This window comes from Oryzias melastigma, linkage group LG1 (assembly GCF_002922805.2).
Source record: "Oryzias melastigma strain HK-1 linkage group LG1, ASM292280v2, whole genome shotgun sequence".
NCBI classification, from domain to species: Eukaryota; Metazoa; Chordata; class Actinopteri; order Beloniformes; family Adrianichthyidae; genus Oryzias; species Oryzias melastigma.
The window spans coordinates 13,699,671-13,719,630 of NC_050512.1; positions in this window are offsets into that span (position 1 = coordinate 13,699,671).

A 19,960-nucleotide genomic window follows, 5' to 3' on the forward strand; every position below is an offset into this window, starting at 1 on the left:
GGCGTCTTCCTACCCCTACATTTACCCCTCCAAATAGAGAGTTATGGTCAAATGGTTTCTTCAGATTCGGACGTTACTCCCACTCAATGACATCATCAATAGTCGCCGGTCAGCTATGTTAGCATGGAGCTGCTAGCGCTCGGGAATACATGACAACATCTGTGTTGGAACTTTAAATTAAAAAGCTCATGCTAAAACAAAAATTATTTACTTACATTTAAATGCAAAACTTCTGTGCTTCAGTGCACATGAAGGTGAAGAAAAGTGTTTTTCCTCCTCCTTACAGTGCGACCCGGACCACCCTCTCGGAAGAATTTGGATTTGGCCAAACACTGCTGCAAATAAAAAAAAAAACACTGCTCCAGATAAAATGGAAAAAAAAAAAAACACAATGGAAGTAGATTATCAGGGACTTTTTTTTAAGAAAGAAAAAGTATAATTAGGTTGCTCTGGACTGTAATTGCATAAACATTTTAGCTGTCAGTTGTTTCCGCTTGGACTTGTTTTCTTTCCAGGCTCTCAGTACCTGTTGGCTGAGTGGAGCGGAGTGAGACCGTGCATTGGTACAAGCAACTGTATTCTGCTGCATATTTAAGTAAAGCTACATATCTTTCTTTTCCTCTCGTTGGTGGTATTTCTGCACACTGGCTTTCTCCGTGTTAGCCGAAGCTAACAGTAAACATCCTATCTACCTTCAAGCCCGGGGCTGCATGGCCCAGTCAAAGAACACAGTAAAAAGTACAAATAGTGACTTTGAACACTAACATCTTCACTTACTTTCGTATTTGTTTTTCAATTTGTTTTCCTGTTCTTTTTTTATTCTTCTCACAGCAGTGAATGGACAAAAAACAATCACCGATAATTCATTTCTGTTGTGTTTTTTTTTATTTTATTTGCATGGTTTTTATTTTATTTTTTGTTGCAGAATTAGTTTTTTTATTTGCAACATCATTTCCTTTTGTTTCCATTGTACTTTGTATTTGCAGTTACTTTTTTTGCTGCCACTGTACTTCAGCATCTTAACCACATGTCGTCTTTGGAGCCATTTTGGGGCCAAAAGTTTAAATGCTGAAATGTTCAGATTTTAAAGCAAAAAAACAAAACAAAACAAATTAATTGAAAGTGAAAAAAGAAAAAATGACGCTGAAATTTAGAGTTTTGAAACTTAAGAACAGAAAATTTGAAGATATTTGGGTTTTAAATTTTGTTGGCCCTCAAAATGGCTCCATAGATTTCACTAATTCCTTTCATTGTTATGGAGAAGTTTTGAGTTTCCTTCAGTCTGGTTAAGACAATCTTTGCATGCTTTTGTATGAGGCTGCAAACAGCTAAAGGCTTATGTTTGGAAAGCAGTTAAATCCTGCTCAGCTTTCTAGTCTTTTGCTTTTGTAATGAGACAGAGAGCTAAAAAAATTGACAGCAGATTGTCAATAATTTGTAAAAAAAAAAGACCTAATAAATCATGCTGATGCAAGCAACCGGGCAGATACATGAGGTTTCAAATCCAGCTTTTGCAAACAAATGAGGACTATTTTTTATCCATTATGTGCTGAACATGTACAACTAACACAACGTTGCATTTAGTCATGTTGCAAAATAATGTTCCAGCTTCCCTTTTGTCATAAAATCTCACATCTCAATAAATAATACAGATTTAAAGCATTTTTTCCCAGGAAACAGAGATTTGAAAGTATAATCATTTCTCAAAGCAAAGGCGTTGCCATGGCATTTCCCTCATATTTTACAATGAATGCTTTATAACTTGAACTAAATGAGTCTTAGTAAAAGCCCCAGGAATAAAAACAGAAATTGAAAAATATTAATGCTATCAAAACATGTAAATCTGTTAGGATTGGTTGGCAGCAAAGACAGAAACCAGTGATGTGCAGTCAGGGGAGGCAGGTGAGGCAAAACAATAAGATAATATGAATATGATCAAGTAATAATCAGCATCTGTCCATTGATCTGTGTCATGGAAATCTTATCTGTATAATTTTTAAATAATTCAAAACAGTTTCAATTCATTTTTTTCAGAATCCAGACTGATTTGTTGTATAATGACTATCTACAACTTCTTTGTTTGTTACCAATTTAAACAAAATGATTCATTTATAATAATTATGCCAAAATGTTGCTGGGGAACACATTTTTAAGACCCTTTGTAGTACTTGATTGCTGCTGATGTCATGCTTTGACATATGGAACAACTGCTTAGCGCTGATGACTGCACACGTTGGCTTGTTTTTTCACCCAAAGAACCAACCATGTGCAATTGTGTCGGTACTTGTTCTGTACGAACACTTCCAGAAAAATTTAATCATTGTTATCGGCCAATATAAAATTTTCTACCAAAAGGCTGCGTCGACTCGATTGTGCTTTGACCGTGGTGTCTGTGAACACCATGTGATGACAGCCATACTGTGACAACCTGTCCGTTTGTACTTCTCAATATTTTGATGCAACAATAGAAGCAAACTTCTAGCTACAAATCCATTCATTATGTTTAATGTTCTAATGAGGTTTTAGTGAAGATAACTGCCTTCTGTTGGATGAAAAAATAAAAACTTTCTAAAAAAAAAAAAAACTTCAACTTCCTATCCTTTTATTATAGATTATTCACTTTATCTAGTTCTGTTTCATCAATAATTGCAAAAACTAGGAACAGCTAGATGGTAAAAAATATCCTATTAACAATTTCACAACATATATTTTTTTATGTGAAAATTTCCAGAGTGCATAAAATAGTTACATTGGGCTAAGTAAGATAAGTTGAAAAATAATTGTAATTTATTTCATTTAAAAAATCATTTGAGTGGTGACACTTCTTGGAGCTTTGTGTTGAACCTATATAGATGGATTAGAAAAAGATAGTCCAAACAGGACAGCAAAGAAGATCCTGGCAGCGCAAAAACAAACCCTGAACACCAGCGCAATAGCAGCTCAGATCTACCACATCAGACAAGACCCAAGGTGCATATACATATATACATATATACATAACTGCAGGGTGTAGGATGCAGGCCGGGAAAGCATACATGGAACGCCACAACCAAGTGGCTGGAATAATATAAATGAACATGTGTGCAGAATATGGACTGGAAACCCCAAAATCAAAATGAGAAACACCTTCGAAAGTGGTAGAGAATGAGGGTGTAAAGATCCTGTGGGACTTCCAGGTACAGACGGACAGGATGGTAATGGCGAACCAACCAGACATTGTAGCGATGGTAACATCAAGAAGAAGGAACATAATAACCTGGAGAAATACCAGGGACTCAGGGAGGAACTGTAGAAACCTTGGAAGGTGAAAGTGACAGTGGTGCCCGTGGTAATTGGAGCGCTCGGGGCTGTAGCCTCTAAACTAGAGGAGTGGCTACAGCAGATCTCTGGAAAGACCTCAGACATCTCAGTCCAGAAAAGCGCAGAACCCTCAAGCTCTCAGGTCTCTGGTAGAGGACCTGAGCTTTTAATGACCCAGCAAACCTTATATTTGCTATAAATAAATATATTTCTGAAAGAGTTGTTTGGTTTCTGTGAGACACAACAGTTACTGACTGTGATATCAGAGGGTGGATGACCTTTTAAAGATGAATATCAATTAAAAAGAGGCACTTTAAAAGAGATTTTTTAAGGAGGCAGAACTGTTTCAAACAAGCTTTCATTTAAGCGCACACACACACCATATACACACATACACACAGATATATACACACATACACATGCACCCCCACACGTTATATGCATACATACACACACATTTATGCATAGAAACACACACATTTATGCACACATAAACACACATATACGCAATGTAGGAAATGTGGTCGTTTCGGCATATGCTTTTTTTTTCTTGTGTGTGGAAAATAAAAGGCTGTAGAAAATAACAGAGCCTTGCCAGCCGAAAGCTGGCTAACTGTGCATAGAAGGAAGCTGAATTGCATGACCATTCATCACACCACTGCCCGCAGGATTAAAACACAAACAGTGGCAGTAGCCATCTACATACCCCATCTGTGAAGAGACAAATGAACTGCAGTTTTATTACTTATCCCGCTGAGCTGGATCTTAAAAATGTGCTGAAGGTTTTAGAGAGCCAGTTGGCAGGAAAAATAGAGAAGGAAGTGCTGACTTGTGGGGAAAATAACTACTTTGCTGAGCAAAAACTGACTTGAATGAATGTGTAAAAGGCAGTTTTGTAACTGCAGACATGACAGATATCAGAGATAGATTTTTCGAGTAAAATATGTGACGCGAATAACACAAACTGAGGTGGACTGTACAACATTCATCCTGTGTTTTGGCATTTTAATGTAGGCCAGTCCGATTTTTCTGGCAACAGTTTATCACACTGTTGCCTGATGCATCGTCAAGGTCCTTACAAGTTGTAACATTGACTCACTGAAATCGTTTCCATGATTACATGTGCACCACTGATTTTTGAAGATGGCAGCACCTCTAAAACATGATTACTTGTATTTGCAATTCTCTGTGAAACAGTATGAAGCCCCACTCACTTAAAATACTTTAGAAATATGCCGCTCATGAAGCACAAAGTTTCAAAATGTTAAAAAAAAAAATTTCAGCGTAGCTTAAATTAAAGATTTAGTCTGAACATATGTGTTGTGATACATTTTTGATCTTCAAACAATAATGTGTGAGGTAACTTCTCAAGAACTTTGGTTTAATTACATTCACATAGTGTGATAGTGTACCAACTGTCTTGACACATTCGTTCAACAAAAACAATTTGTATGCATTTTCATGCAATTCTTGATTGTGCTTGTACAGCAAAGCAATTCGTATATATCTTCATCTGATTATAATGTAACATGATGTATTGGAATCACTATCTGCATAAGAGAATCGGACTCCGGGAGAGAGACGTCAGCCATACAAACTGACTTGCAACCACTGAATTAAGTCAAGTTAGTTGCTTAGTTAGTTACTTGTATGGACGCTGTCATGTTGGAACCAGAAATAATCAGTGACCAGTGAATGGTCTAAGTTGGTCTGAGTCATCATTGATGGCAACACCATAACCAATCAGGAGTAAGCTTGTCCACACTCGAAAGCAGGCTTGGGAGAGTCAATGAAACGCTTCAAACGTTTGACGCAAGGCCACATATTCTATTTAAGGTATTTTATAACTGAAATAACTTTCCTTACAGGAAAAAAATAGGAAAATTAGGAATGAGAAAACGTAAAAAATTAGTGTCAGAGCAAGAATGGTTGTTCTGACAAGTTTTTCTATAGAAATCTATGTGATTTTGTTTTTTTCAGGACCACCAGATACTTCCTATTTGGACTGCGAGTGGGAGGAGCCACTCAGTCCGGTTCTCATTAACCTCGTTTCCACTGAGGGGTATCGTCTGATACGGTAAAGAGTAGTATGGCCCACAATCTTCTTTTAAACAACATTAAATTCCAGTTATACACAATGTACAAAAAGCGGTCTACACCACGCATGCACCATGAAAACAAACTGTTCGGAAGCGAGGCTTAACTGAGTGGAAACACTTGCCAGAGTTAACTGGACCGTCCCATACTACTCCTTCCACTGAACAGTCTGACACCAGGTATTTTTTGACATTTTCAAAACATCATTTAATACAAATCTTTCAGATGCCATTTTAAATACTTTTCATCAGTCATTTAATTTTGATGCACAGAATTCCCTTTTTTTTAATTTAAGTCAGGAAGTTGTGATATGGTGTGTTTCACACCATTTCATAGGCTGCACATAAACATCTGTGTCAGGAGCCAGCGCTCTGTCTCCCCCTCTGGTCACTTGTGGGAGCAGTCCAGAGTACTGAATGTACTTCATCTCCCAGCAACCCCAGAACACAATTCTAGGATGCTGCTCAGCTGACTCTCGTTGCCAATCAACCACACGACACTTTAGGACTGTACAGACCCTCAGTCAGTGTGAAGTATTGTTTGTGCCACCCTACCTGCATTACTGAGCGTTTCTACCTAGATCTGATCTTCTGCTTCTAACCCTCCTTTATCTCTGTTTGCCTGTTGGGTGCCCTGACAACTCTAGTCTCTTCTTTTATGATCGAAAAGTTGTTATTGATCTCTCTCCTTCTGAACCTGATTTATCTTTGTGGACTTTCAGCTGTGCTTCGTTCCTGTCTGAACTACTAAACATGCTGCAAGTGGAACCAGCTGTCTGCCCATTTTCTGTAGCATGATTGACCATATTTTGACCATGTATCGTGAGTCTCTTGTTCTACTTCCAGTCAAATGGGCTCTATTGGGTTCAGATTGTCTAAATGTAAAGGGTATTGGTGTTCAATGAGCTCATGGGAACGTCCCAGGAGCCAGTTTGAGATGATCTGAGCTTTGTGATATACTACATCATCCTGCTGGATGTCATTATTAGAATGGGGCTGTATTTCAAAGACAAAAACACATATTTTACGTCTAAACTCTCAAGACCTGAGCTAATATTTGAGCTAACCATATACACATGTTGTCACATGGCACCAGTTAAGCAAAATTAACTACTGTGGTAATATAACCTAAAATATGATGTCCATGCATGTGGACGCCAGGTCTTAAGAGGTTAATCCTTCACCTAAATTGCTTTAATTTAATGTATGTACATTGATCACCAAGTAAAATATGAAACTTTTCTTCAATAAGAAGCCATCTTTTGGGTTTTATTCTTTGTTTGCACAAAGAAATGTCTAAATAAATGTTTTCTTTTTTTATGCTTTAAGTATGAAACATTTGTTAGCAAATCATCAACTGGTGTCAAAATGACCTTAATGAAGTAAGTTTTGATACTTGTTTCAGAGCTCTATTTTTACACAACGTTTATTGGCCAGAGAGAAAGCTGCTGCATCTTCACATGAAAATAAAATCATTCTCCATTCAGATTGGGCGTTACAGCTGAGTTTCTTCACATAAATAAAACACAAAACAGATTGTTGAGAAAGTGGAAGGACCTTTTAAACAAAGGGGAAAAGGATCTGATTCAAAACAGATTTAATGGCTATAAAATTGTATATGTTTTATTTCTGTGGCGTATGCTACAGACGCAAGCACCAAAGATGTTGCGGTGACAGTTTACTGTTGTTGATATGATGTCGGTAGTGCTGTCAGCAGGTCATTCCCGTTGTGTTTTTGCTGTGGACCGCACACACCATGTGGAGAAACACACATCAAACATATATAAATATACATGCCAAGAGTGAAAAACTCAGACGTGCTGCGGAGCTGCTTCACGCGATTAACTTGAGGACTAGAACGACAGGTACCATCATCAACAAATGAAGTAAGACCAAGTTTTTGACTCTATATTCCAGAAAATGAAGCAGGAATCAGTTTGTGTGTTCCTTTTAATGTTGTGAATTTGAAATGGTGTTAATGCACCAAACTACACAAGTGTATATTGTTTCAGAGGAGTGATTCAGTGGGTGGAAATAAAAAAAACAAAACAGTGTTTTATTAGAGAAGCACAAACTGATTTTGTTTACACACAGAAACACATATGCTTCTAATTGTTTTAAAGCCTCATACACTGTTCATGCAAGAAAAAAAAAACGTGTAAATTTAAATTAGTAGCTTTCTTGCCTTTTTTACAGGTATTTTTATGATTCCTACCTGCATTTTTTTTAATTTATCATGTTAAGTTGGTTGCTTTGAAAAAACTTCACCCCGTTCTCGTCAGACCATTAGCTATTGTTTCTTTTTTCTTACCCCTGGCAGAACCGATTGCCTTCAATGATTTTTTTTCCATTCATTAGTTTTTGTTTTATTCAGGATTCTGGGTCTGAAACTACCAAATAAACCCTTCTCTTTTATTTCCACCTCCTCAGACCGGAGTCTCAATTTCATGTTTTGCTGAACAACTTCTCAGCATTTGTTTTTTGTCCGAAAACTTGTGATGCAAAAAGCCTTGGCCTATTTATATGTAAATGATAAATTAAGGCAGTTCGCATTATTGCATGGCTGAAAATGCATTTGGAAGTTATAGGCTTGTGATGGGTTGTACTTTTTTGGAATGATTTTTTGCAATTATTGACTTTGTTTTTAAAAAGTGTGCCTGTGCAGTTTTGCAAAACTAAGGAAAATAATGTGTTTTATTATGCATACTATCCATCTATCGTATGCCTCATAATCTAACTTTAATGGTGTAGTCATGGTGCTGTGTATTTTTAAAATTCCAAATTGAAGCTTTAGTGGGATATTATGGTAGACTTTTCTATGTTTGAGAAAATACATAACTTTGGAGTAAATGTTGATTTAAAATGATTCATGGTTCAGTTGTCTATGGTTGTTTTTTTATGCATTTCCTGTACCTGCTTTATCATAGATGGATTCAAGGTCTGTTGCCGTTGCAGCTGTCAAAGGTCAAGAGGTTAGAACAGGTTGTCAACTAAAACAGAGACAATATGACCATACACAGTCCTTCTTTTAAATTAATTCAAATATTGAAATTAATCTGCATGCCACTATCTGTCTTAAGGGTAAAACCACTGAGCCTGTACCAAGCCCACAGAGGTGATTAAAGCTCTCAAAGTGATTAAAACACAAACCCGGGGCACAGTCTGTTTCCTTTTTAGATTTTCAACATGAAGCATCTTTTTTTTTTTTTTCCAACTTCCCGTCAAACTTCTGTCTTTGCTTGCGGTGTTCTTCTAATAAAACAACCTTTGCAGTCAGTAGCTTTTTTTTGCCCTGGATATGTCAGTCTATCACAAGACCAGCACAGATAACCGCGCACGTTCACACTCACCCCATTCTGGAATGTGGAAAGAACCCGGCATACCACGGAAAAATATACAACCTCGACACAGAAGGGAGTCAGAAGAATTTCAAACCAGGGGACCTGCTTCTTGTGAGGTAACAATTCAAACCACAACAACCCCTCGCTGCTCCAGGAGTCAGAGGGTCACAAGGCTTCAACTACAGAAATCTTTCCAGGAATTAGAACCCGACCAAAGGAACCTAGGCAGAAGTTTCAGTTCAACAAAGGTATTAGAAGTGAGTTTATTGGATCTCTTAAGTTTAAAGTCAATTTCTTCCTATTTTCAATGTTCCATGTGTTTATGTCCTGCAGGAGTTCATCAGAAATTAACCTCTGAGTTGTGGGTGGAACTGTTGGTCCGATGTAAGCCCGCCCCCACTTCCCGTCACCCATCTGTTTGCACACTCAGCTTACAGCCCCTCACATCTCCAACCTAACTTTGCAACAAAAATGCTGAGCAATATTGGAGCTATCTAGCCATACGTTTTTGAGCCAAAAAACAAAGAAGTGGATCTTTTTGTATAAAAGTAGATGTATCAAAGTGTGGAGCAAGAAGCTTGTAGTCTGCTGGTTGTAGATTTTATGTACATCTACAAGTTTTTAAAAACTTAAAAAAAATTTTGTCTGCTCCTAATTCACTGCAATTTAAATGAAGAAAAAAAGTGTTAACACTGATTTTATAATTACTTCTATCATCAGAAAATTGTTAAATGTTGAAGGATAGCCCAACCCAAAATCAACTTTCTTTGTTTTTTGACCTCTATAAATGGGGCTTTAAAAGTGCTGTCTGTTTGTCCTTGCCACATTTTTGACAATTTAAAATAAACTTGTTTAATTCCTGAAATTATTGTATAAAAGCGTCAATGTACTGCCCCTTGCAGGTTAAATTAAGTATTACAGTTGACTTTTGTGATTGGTCAGCTAGTGTAAGTCCCACGTCATTTCAGCTCTAGTATAAAATTCCTCCCATCTTTGATTCTGTTACGCTTGGTCATTATCGTGTTAGCTTTAGCATGTCTTCGGTTGTCAAAAATCTACTGGCTTGCACAACTTTCCAGTGGACTTGGAGGTGAGGCAACAGTGGTTGAGTATTATAGTTATTGAATCCAACAAATTTTGTCCTGGTGACGGGATTTGCAATGAATGTTTCACTTGGGATTGTTTGCTTACTATGTTAGCTTTTATTAGCTTATAATGCTAGTATCCCCTCCGGTCTGGACCAAGAGCGCCTGCCTCGGGAAAAGGGGGGAGGAGAAAATCCTTCACAGAAAGTGGTAAAACTGGCATCACTTTGCTCTGTACCACTCTCGATATTGAAGACACACAGTGACTACTTGAGTTACCTCAAGCTAACCTCACTGTCAATTACAGATCCAAACCACACCTTCTCCGTTAAGTCCACTCCATCTTTTTTTCTTTCTTCAAATCTTGGCTGAGAGTGGAGTTAGCCTCTAACTGTCCTGTTGTGTTTAAAACACAATTTTCATTGGAGTGGGTCTTTACAGTGTTTAGCACAAGTCAGTGTAAAGTTTCAACATAACACCGAAGCCATTTCAATCCTGCATCTGCCTTGTGTTGTGAAATAGTATTCCAAAATCAGGGTGCATTTCCAGCTTTGGTGCAACAAGCACAGAAATGAATGAGATGAGAGTGGATCGGCTGCTGTGGGAAAAGCAGTGAAATCACAGCAATAAAACAATCTCTCCTTGTTTCACAGTGGCTGCAATAGAAAGCCCAAAATAAAAGCGCTCGCAGGCTATAGAAGTGTGAATGGAGGCAGATCACATTTCCTCATGGGCTTCTATGAGGTGGGGTGATCAGGGCCTGGACGGACTGAACCTGAGTAATAAAGTGTTGAGCTGATTGTTTTACTGCATCTGTGTTCCCAGGAACAATCTCAAGGCAATGCCTCCTGAAAAAGACATCAGGCTTGGAAATGTGACTGGGTTCAGTATCAAAAACTTCATGGACGAAGGCTGTGCCGGCTGCCCTCAGCACTCTGACCCTAAAGTCAGTGGTGTCAGGAAGGAGCAGCACATGTCAGCAGACTTCATTTTCTTGATCCCCCTCTGAACCCCAGAGCTTCATGGAAATACAAGCGATCCGGGCCTGTAAAGTAACTCCCAAGAAAAAGCTCAAGGTCGTGCAACTTTGTATGCTGATGGCCGAATTGCAGCTCTCCACCACGTTCAAGCCTGGGAAGATATGCATACAGTACAGCAAAAAGAACCGCTAGAGTACACAGTGGATTTATTCAGGAGAGGTGTCCGTCGTGGCTGTCTCTAAAGCAAAAACAGGGAATTTGTAGTATCTCTCACCTTCGCTTTCTTCCTGCTGAAGAAAGACTGCAAGTTTGAAGCCCATCATTATGAAGCACAGCAGTATTCAAATCCCTATTTCATTTAAATCTCTGAAATGAATCAGATGTCAGGTACTCCTACCAAGTTATTTATGTAGAAAAACAAAAGAAAAACCAAAACATAACTATGTGTTGATCTGGACTGGCACACAGGAAATTGGGGTTCAATTCTCTGGGGGTGCGATTGGCTTTATCCAACGTGGGTCCTTGGGCAAGACCGTTTGTGCTACTGTGTAGCCACAGGAGGCCTCCTTGTGCCGGTTTTTGTTCCAGTGCCCGGCACCAAATTTGCTGTGGTAACCTCTGCAGGGATAACCTGAGAGGTAAAGGAATGAACCAACAGTATCAAGTATCTCCTGAATGCCACACACTGTCTTCATCTACATGGAAAAATACAGCCACACTTTGGACCTTTTTGCTCATGGCTGCTCTATCTTCTGCTTGTGTTGGTTGTAACTTGTCAGAATTTGAAAGAACTTGAGCAGCCCCTTTCCTTTGCACTGTGTCCATGCTGTTGCCACGGCACTATGCCAGTGCCGCTAAGCAATACCATTAAGGCTGAAATGTATCAATCTCTAAATATCTTAGTACCAGAATTACTGCCAGGTTTCTCCTACTGATAAGATTTAAAACCTCTATTAATCCTAAAAGTTCTAGAAACAATGATATGTGGCAGCACTGATACATATTCACCCAAAATTATCTCAGGTGCTTGCATGCAAACAAACCATTTTTTTAAGGAAACCATTTTTTGTCAGTGTATTTAGCAACATTTTTAAATAAATGTTCATACATTAGCCAACTCCTGCAATCTATTTTTATTTATTTTTTCTAAATCTCTTAATGTGTGTAATAAATGTGCAAAAGTGTGGCGTCTGTTTGCTCAGACGCATCCATGGTTTCTGCTGGCACGATAACAAGCGGAAAGAGCTAGAAGTAAATCTTTGTTGAGGTGCTTGGCTCACCTTCCCGGTGCTAACTTCACACCTGCAGAGCATAGATTAGAGCTGAATTATCTCAAGGGCGAGCTCTGCTGCCTCTCTGTCCTTAATCTGCACTTTCATCTGAGGCTTTTTTTATTGCTGTTTCCTTTCCGCTAAAGGAAACACTTCAGGACTCTGTGTTTCTCGGAACACCTCGGATGTGGGCAGCATGTTAACTACAGCGCAAACTTTGAGTTACAGCAACAGCAAGTCCATTACAGGAAACTGACATGGCTGTGCACTTCCAGCATAATAATACCTTTTCTGAGGCGGCCTTTCAAGAAGAGAGACTTACACAGCTGCCAAAAAAAAAAGAAAAGAAGTAAAAGGTGACATTTTACAAAAGGAAAGATTCTTGGACTCGTTGAGAAAAGAACAAGCCTGTGAATTCAAAACAAAGCTTGTAAGACACAATGAACAAAACAATGCAACGAGCCGTGCTGCCAAAAATACTGTAGAATTTTGTTGACACCTTCAAAGGCAACCAAAGGGTATTCTTTAGTTCAGTTTTCTAGCTGGAAGTCTGAGGTACTTAAACAAAAAGTAAAACTCAACCCATCCATCTTCAACCTTTTTCCCCCCATTACACGGTCACAGTGGTCACTGGAACCTCTCCCACCCTGGATAGTTTACAAATCCCTTGCAGGGTAAAAGTAAAACTATTTTACTTTTAGATATCCAAAGATTTTTCTTGATCATTTCACAAAGTCCAAGAAGGTGCTAAAGTCGTACTCCGATCTTCTCTATTCCAAAAGTGTTTCCAGTGGTCTTTAAATTATGATTATGCTGTTTTTATCCTAAATTGTAAAAACCTGAGTCATTTTCTAGGACATAGTTTCTGCAGAGCGTCAGTAGCTCATTAGAAATTCTGAGTTGTGGGCAGGACTTTTGTCGCAAAGCAACCCATCTGTTTACATGTTCTCCTGCTGGCTTATAGCCTCTCACACTCCAAGCTAACATTAGCGGTGCAACAAAATACGGTTTGAATTTTACTTTATCCATGAAGGAATGTTGTCCTGGTGTCTACATGGAGAGGAAATGAAAAACGACAAGAACAGAACAGTTCATATTCACTCATGAAATTATGTTATTCTGAAAAAAACTGTGTTTTGTTGCCTTTACAGTGACGTGTTTGCTCTATCTGAAAGAGGGAGTCAACATACAACCAAAACGCAGTCCACCTTGAATTAACGAATTCCTCAATGGGTTAAACACTCTTCTTTGAACACAACTTAAAAAACTGGAAATAAAAAAAATATGTTTTTTTTCCACTTATCTATTATTATTATTATTTTAATTGTATTAAGTATTTCTGCTGTCCTTTATACTGATCAAGAAGAGCACAAAAAATTAGTAATCAACCTTTTTTTTTTGTTTTTTTATGAAAATGCTTGCAATTTTTTGAGAATATTTTAAAATAAAGCAATCAGGCAAACTATGGGTTTGAATATGCACAGTTGTGATGGTCAAATAAATGGCGTAGTCTCAGGAAATTTACTCTGTAAAATTTAGATAACTCAGGTAATGAGCTAATAGATACATTTACCATGGGACAGAACAGCTATGACCTCCTAATGTCGCAGCACTTTGCTGCCATACAGGTAGTCAGACAGCTGAGAATGTCACACAAAGGCCAAAATTACTGTTGGTTTTGGAAAGGTGCCATGGGTTAGGATTAACTGACATCGTTGTAATTGCACCCAGCGGAGGAACTTGGACTGAAAGGAGGTGTTGTTAAAAGCATTTGTGTGAGGGTTAAGTCCCAGCTTCCAGCTGGCAGCAGGCAGGGAGGCGGAAGTCGAGAAAAAAACAGAGAATCAGCAACACGGTCAGCAATGACACACGGAGAAGGGATTTCAGAACAGAAAAACAAAGCAAGCTGGACTGTGCAGGTGCAAAAAGAACTTGGAAGTTGATTCTGTAGACCAAAAAAATGCACCTGAACAAGTGAAGGATTAGTAAAGGTAGACAGTACGTGGAAAATCTTTGTGTCATAACCATTTTTAACCTTTTTATAACCTGATATGGTTCTTGTGATTTTAAACACTCTCCAAAATATATGAATCCAGTATTTTAACCCCTTCATTTTATTAAATCCAGGACTCCACTTAGCGTAGCATCCCCTTGAACAGAAAAACCAATGAAGAAATATTTCTAAAAAGAGGTATTTAAAAAAATATGAAATTTGTGGTCAACATTTGCATCATTTTCACATAGGCTAACCTTTGTAAAAATTGAGAAATGTTTAATAAAGCATAAACATTGACAAAAAAGACAATTTTACAACTCACATAATTCAAAATAATATTGTTAATTAATTAATTTCCTGTTGTTTATTTATTTATTCCAACAGAATTGGAGATGACACAACTAGTTTTAATGGTTAAACGTCATGGATTGCTGTTTTCAGTGTCAAAGGGGCCTTTAGATTATGATGAAATACAAATGTACACATTTATTTGCTTTGGTCACACATAGCTCAAGCAAGTTTGAATAACTGAAGAACCTCATGCAGGTGCAACAGCAGAAATTCACGTTAGAAGCTCTAATCAGAAAAAAAAAATCATAGAGCATCTTTATATCCTCACAACATCCCATCCAAGAAGGATTTTCCAACCTTTTCTTGCTTTGTGTTGAAGCTTTTTTGTTTGTCTTTTTGAAAGGCTGGGGCTTTCAGTCACTTAAATTCTTTGGTTTACTTCCACTTTTTGTCCACCTGGAAAGTCTGTATGCTTCCTCACCTCAGCAGGGTTTGTTTGAACAGAAACTGTTAGATTTCAGGCTGAGTAAAGTTCACTTTTGTTTTGGTGAGGTTTAAAACTTTCCAAACCAGATGGAATAACCAAGGATACAAAGATACAGACCAAGTCGCCCACTGTGAAAATCTACAACTTTACTGAAATCAGTACTTGGATTGTCTTGCAAACAAAGAAAGGGACCATGGCTGCTGACAAGATGGCGTCTGACAACATTATCCTGTACCGGGAAAATTATAAAACTTGCCTGTAACCCAAAAGTGTTTAGAATTGTAGAAAAAAATGTTACTTTAAACAGGAAAAGCTGTAACTGTTATACTACGTACACACAGGGCATATGTCTAAATACAAGCTGAACCCGGACTTTTGAACGCGCTTTTAGCATATGGTGTTCACACACATTCTCACTCCCAAGTCATCACGTATTGTCGTTTTGTTAAGGACCCCTCTGCGTCAAAAATTGAAGTTTTGGGTGTCCCCAACTCGTCTTTTTTTGATGTGCTGGATGTTCCTGTTAAATCAAGGGTCCCAGCCTCCACACAGCAAACTGAAACCGGTCCAGTACCAGGACGAGGAGCGCAATGGTATCCTAACCCAGTAACGCTACCCTATCCCAGTAACAGTACCCTAACCTGGTACCTCTTCAAGTCTCGTACCACGTTCCGGTCCAGTTTGCGTCTGGTACCGTTTCTGATACCGGGTTAGGTCCGGTACTACATATGGATATTGCCTCTGGTGCCACGTTAGGATACTAGTACTGGGTTAGGGTACCGCTACTACCTATGTACTGAGGACCATAATGCATACAGCAACGCATCTGGTACTGCATACTGAGGGTTGCGGACCCTTGATTTCACACACAGCCAGCACGTCAAAAAACGAGTTGGGGATACCCTTTGCAATTTTTGACGAGGAAGTATCCATAACTAAATGTCTATATGTGACGAGCTGGGAGTGAGAATGTGTTGTGTGCTTACCCAGGCCTGTGGCTACATGACACTAAGGCCCAATCCGTATTCTTCCCTTCTCCCTTACCCTCAATTTGAAGTTGCAGTTTAAGTGCCAGTCATGGCTGGGATTATTATTTTTTTTTTTATTTCACCCTACAAACAGATGGGTGCAAAGTGCACTGTCGCGAGGGGTAAACCACGTGGGTGCACTTTGAAGCACAGATGTTTGCATTTAAATGTAAGTAATGACTTTTTGTTGTAGCATGACATTTTTAGAATTTATAAAACTGCTGTTTTTATGTATATTCAAGGGCTGGAAGCTCTGCTCTAATGCTAGCTGACCGGCAACGTCTGAAATATTAGACACTATTTTTTCATAACCCTCCATTTGGAGGGCTAAATGAAGGGAAAGGAAGAAAGGGTAGGGAAAAGGGAAGAATTCGGATTGGGCCTAACATATGTACTCATGGCTTGGTGGGAAATTTTGAAGTGGCGCCAATCTCATATATCTTGGTCCAGGCTTCTTCTTTCACCGCTCTATTCTGATGCATTGGAGGAGTCAAACTCCAAGCCTCAAAGGCCAATGTCCTACATGTTATCCAAGCAACCTGCCACTGAAACTCCTCACTGGCTAACCACACCTGATCCAGGTAATCAGTAGCAGACAAGACAAGATATCTGAAAAACTATCGAGAGGCCAGCCATCAAGGTGTCTGAGACCCCGGCGATATTTAAAATACTAGGACTGAATCCAAATTCTTCCCATATAGCTGCTCCCTACCCCTAAACTTAGCTCTCATTATGGAGAGTAATGGAAAAATAGTGTCTTCAAGTTCGAATGTTACTACAACTCGATGATGTCATCAGTAGTTGGCGGTCATCTACATAAGCATGTCACTACCAGCACTTGTACATAACAACATTTGTTTTATAACTTTAAAAAGTCATGCTAAGACAAAAACTCATTACTTCTCCTCTGTGGCACAGAACACCCTACGGCGGAGGATAGCCAGCCCTAAGTCCCTTAACAAAACAAGTTCTGACACACTACAGCTTCAAATGCTATAGGGGTACAGAAGCATTCAAATTCAGCCTCGCTGTCAAAACACAATTTTTGCTTTCTCTTTCCTGATGAATTTTCTACAGTTTGGCACTTTGAAAAGTGTGTATTCGACACTACCAAATGAGAATCCCTGATCGGTCAAATTTTGGCTTGGTTTAACTTTTAATACGCATCCAATGGCATACATCGAGGCAGAAAACAGACTTAAAAACTAGAAAGGCATGAACACGAGACCTTTGAACACGAAGCCCAAAAAACGCAAAGAGGCGGGACTACATAGACTAGTCATTGAAAGCAGTCGCTTTAACATGCTTTTCTGAGCCCAGTGTGAGCGTAGCATAAAGTTTATATATGGGGGTACTTTCGGTTAGGGTCGAGGACTTCCAGTTCTAGACCCTGATGTCTGCAGTCAGGTCCTCTTAAACATAGAGGACTAAAATTTTCATTTGTTAAACTTCCATAAATATGAAAATCCTTAAATGATACATATTTTGAAATGTATTCAAATGAAACTATTGATTTCAACTTTTCCTACTGCATTGCATCACATTTGTGACTTTTTCAGCATTTCCAGTGCATTTATTGTGCACTGAACACATGATTTAAAAAACTAAGAATTCCTAACGCTGTCATATAATCTGTCAGTTTGCATAAACCGATTCAAGCTAAATGTCACATAAAAGAAAATAGAAAACTTCAAAAACACTCATGTTTTTATAATTCCTAAAGCATTGCAGAGAACTCTTGAACAGAGTGCAGGACTTGTTTGACCCTCTTCCAACTGTTTGCAGATCAGGCAAAGGTGCAAAAGATTCAATGCAGTATTTCAAAATGTAGTTTTCATATAGGGCCAAGTCTCTTATTTATTGATTACTCCTCTTGTTTAACCTGAATCCAGCCCTACGTCTCAGCCAGCGCACTGAACAGCTTTTTATTGTTTTGATGCATGCTTGACTTGGTTGAAGGACTTTTTACAAGTGAGGGGGGTGAACTGTGTTTATCAGATGCTCCCCAGGGTTGTGTCCTCTGGTCGTCTTTGTTCTTGTTGTATACAAATGAATGCCAAAGCCATCAAATTCGCCCGCGATCCTGTTATTGTGTCCCTATCAGCACTCAGAACATAGTCCTGCGGTGAGTGATTTTATTGATTGGTTCAAAATAACACTTTTCAAACATTAATGTGGTAAAAACAAAACAAAAAGATAAGCATTGATTTTTGGGGGGGAAATTTTCACAAACACATGCCCTGTGATAGGTAGTCAGACTGTTGAAGTACTGCCATGGGACTCATGTGAAAACAGTGAGAAACATGCAGCTAGGCTTTGAGGTTTTAACAGTGTTAAGAAGAAAAACTGTAAATCAAGGAATGAGTTTAACCTTTAAATGAAGATAACACTCTTTAGAATTAGCAAAGCTATCCCGCTATACAGTTTTGTGCCAGGAACCAGCTCAGAAAATAAAGACGTACATGGATCAAATTGTCTGCAAGTGGATGCATCAGAATAGAGCAGAGCAGGGAGCTTGGGGCCTGCCAGTTGCAGTTTCTATGTCAAATGTACAAGATTTTTCAAATTGCACTTGATTCACACCAATTTCTTTAAAGAAATACTCAAAAACACAATTCTAATCTTAATTTTCTTAATATATGTCCTCCATCATGAGAGAAATGAAACAAGAAAATGTTAAAAACACCAAAAACACAGTTTTCATTAGTGTGCATCTTTGCCTCTGGGAATGTTATGTAGTTAGAGGAGAGAGATCCTTACACGTCTTAGGGGGTATTCAGACTGAACAATATTTAGCTTCAAAGTTTTTGATAGTCCTCAACAAGCTTAACTGCATTCTGCACAACTTGTGTTATTGGAATCCATATAGGGGTTTTGTAGCTATCCAAAAGAAACGTAAGGACAAATTAGTAAAAAGTATTACTTTCCGCTGTCATCCTCTCTTTATGACCTGTGTAATGTCAAGCAATGATAAGGAGGCTCTGTCTATTTTGAAAGTCACCACATTTCCTGTTTCTGTACCTTTAGGATGACATACGAACCCACACACGATGCTCTGCAATTCAGTAACTGCTAATTGTAAATCAAACTGTCCTTGCAAAAAAGAAAAAAATAAAAATACCTAACCTCCAGTTTTAGGAGGTACAAAGTATGAACACCAATATTCTACTTGAATAGTTTCAAGCTTCCACACTATCATGTGGTAAAAGCTTTTTTCCCCTCTATGTTCTTGTAGCTTTCATTTATTTTTTGTATTCATGAGTCCATTAAAACCTCCATGCGAAGTCGACTAAGCAGGCAGAGATTTCGGTCTGGATGAGCCCACAGAACTCTAAACACGTCGCTCAATGGAGCATTTCAAGACACAGCAGGGATGTGCAAGACATAATCTGGGGATTTCAGCTGGCAGTCATGTGTGAAGTGTCTAACAGACAGCGAGGTCAGATGAAGCGGTGGGGAACCAGGATCACAGCCCGCGAGTGTGCTTAAAACAGGAGGGGGAGGCTGCGTTTGCTGGTGGTGGGAAGGAGATCGGTTTGTGTTAGAAAAACATTTTGCGTCTGTGTCTGGCCCTGCCGAGCATTTTCGGTGTCATCTAAAGCTGCAAAGAGGAAACACTGCAGTGTATTTGGAACACGTTTGTACTTTTGTTTTTAACGCTTAATTTGTTAAAGTCAACCAATATTTACCAGAAGAAGATTCAGGTTTACTAATTAAATCCCACCATCTCCTCTATTTTCATAAATGATATTGACATGTGATGTATTTGACACAAGCTTCACACATCTGTGTTCTGAATGCAGATTTACGAGTCTGAGGTTGAGTGCAAGGAAAAACAACACACTGTATAATGGAGCCCTTTATATCTGCACGGATACTCCGGTTAAATAGATAGTTATCCTGCCATGTCCATGACCGCCGTGTTCAGCAGCCATTTATTTACAGAGCATTTTCATGGCGAGAGTCATTTATCAGTCCTGATGGCTCCTCACACAATGACTGTGAAGCAGGGCCTCATGGACACAAACAGCTCTCGCCTCCCCTTTCTGTAAAGGAACACATACTGGCTGGTCAGACCGGGTTTT